Genomic DNA, 2,287 nt, shown 5'->3' with positions numbered 1-2,287 from the left:
TTTTTAATACATTTTATATGTTTTTACATATATATGTATATCCAAGCAATTCTCTGCCTGACCCTGTTAAGGTTCAGGAGTTGTTGAGTCTGAGCCAAAGCTCTCAGCTGTTCACCCTTACTACTGTGTGCAGCCTATCTGATACATTGGAGTTCTGTGTGGTATATTCAGAATCTGCAGAATGAAAGCTTTGATTTTAAATTAAAAAACACCCACAAGAACAAAACATAGGCTGTAGACTTCATGGTAATAAAGATGGGCTCAGGAGCATAGCTCATCAAAGCAGAACTCACTACCCTCACTGTCATCATAAGCATGGTAACTCTAAATGCAAATATTTATTTTTGCTCTAGGCTTTACTAATTAAGTTGGATCATTCTAGATGATGCAGTACAGAAGAGCTCTAGAAAAAATGATTAAATTTTTCTATTGTGGGTTTTTAAGGAAAATGTAATGCAAAAGAAAAAGTGAATTGTAATTGTGGAAAGAAAAAAACAACACAAAAAATACATTTAAAAAGATCATGAAACAACAAGAGAAATAAAGGGCAGCAGCAACACGCAACTTCTCCCCTATCTTCCCTAAGTTTTCACTTTGAGTCCAAGAAAGAACACCTGTCCATTACCTGCTATTTTATAAGTAACTGTATAAGTAATATATGAAGCTGTACTCTTAAGACAGAAGATCCAACTTTTAAGCAGACACTTAAATTTTATGCTCATTGCTGCTTGGCTTTTTGCAGCAGTTCCTCCCAGAGAAAGACACTGAAACTTCATCATTTATGAAATAGTGCAGGTACTGTTCACATGAACAGTCATAAAAACAAGCTGTAGCTTTCAGGAGTTTGCTATGTGTCCTCGTGGCTCATTTTTAATCTATGGCAGACTTACAAAGTGAGAGTTGGCTAAATCTACAAATTACATCAGGTTTTTTTAGTTTTGTTTTTGTTGTTTGGGGTTTTTTTTAATGCAGCAATTTGTAATGATCAAAATGACACAGACTTTGGTGAAGATTGGGCCTTGTGTAAGAAATTCTATCACTCTAAATGCACACTGTGTTGCTGTGCTACAGATAATGGCAGATTTCCATCCTGGCAGGTCCCACATTGACATTTTCATTCAGAAACAGAAGAGGTTTCTATTTACTTCAAAACACCTTGAAAGCTGTTTAAGAACAGAGAATCCCAAACAACTAGCCCTGAACACTTCTGAGTGCCTTGGCACCCTGCTTACAGTCTGGAACACACTAAAGCAGAATCATTAAATGCTTATGGTTTGTGCTTTTCAAGCTGTGACTTGCTTTCTGTACTTACGCAGGGACCCAGAAAATTCTAAAACTAAACTTGTGTTTAAATGGGAGGAAAGTGATGACCACAAACCAGTAGTTTTTAAAATGTTTAAAATAACTATCTAAACCAAATACAAATACCCACATGCTTGGTGGCAGCCTACCTGAATTTACTGCTTTTACTTCAAGTTATTTTCTAAACAAAATTCAGCCACCAGAAAAAAAGCTAGTACTTTATACTTTGCCGGGAGATTTTATATGCAATCATTTTTTAGTTACTGTTGCTGGCAGGGGTGTACTGTTGTAGTGTCAAATTGATATTAAATGTGAATTAATGCATTAGAGTAAGAGAAGACAAAAATTTACTTCTTATAGGCAGTACCTAACTCCTTTATGATCAGGCAACTCATTTACTAATAGATTTTTATTTTACAAAAAATCAGACTAAGGAACTGGTAATGTGAAATTGTGAGTATTCTTGTTTCCTGTGATTTTCAGGGGGTGCTTAGCACTCGTGCCATGTTTCCAGAGTATGCAGATAAAACCTCAATTTACATCAAATGCAGTTTCAAGTGCATCCTTTATAAGATCAAACCTGAAAGGCTTATGGCCTGTGCGTCCATTATTTTCACTAGCACTAGATGCCCAACGGACAAAGATTCTATATGTAGAAAGATGTAAATGTACAAGTGAACTCTTAATGTGAGGAAAGACTCAAATGTGTATTTCACACACAGAGTTGAAGGGATCTTAACTGCTTTTGCCAGCACTCACAATTAAATAACTTCACCCAAACTTTCTGTATTTAATGTGGAAAAATGTTTCTTTCTTATGTTCAATTACTTTAACAGCACAGTTTCTTGCTCATTTTATTCTCATTTTGTCTTTTCTTTCCTTTTGTTATTGAGAAAAAGACTTCATATTACTTAACAGTAACTGAAGATTGCCAAAAACTCAACAGCAAGATTTTTTTCCTTATGGAACTGTAACAGCTATCCCA

This window comes from Ammospiza nelsoni, chromosome 7 (genome assembly GCF_027579445.1).
Source record: "Ammospiza nelsoni isolate bAmmNel1 chromosome 7, bAmmNel1.pri, whole genome shotgun sequence".
NCBI classification, from domain to species: Eukaryota; Metazoa; Chordata; class Aves; order Passeriformes; family Passerellidae; genus Ammospiza; species Ammospiza nelsoni.
The sequence above is the reverse complement of the archived record's forward strand: the minus strand, read 5'-3'. Positions refer to the sequence as shown.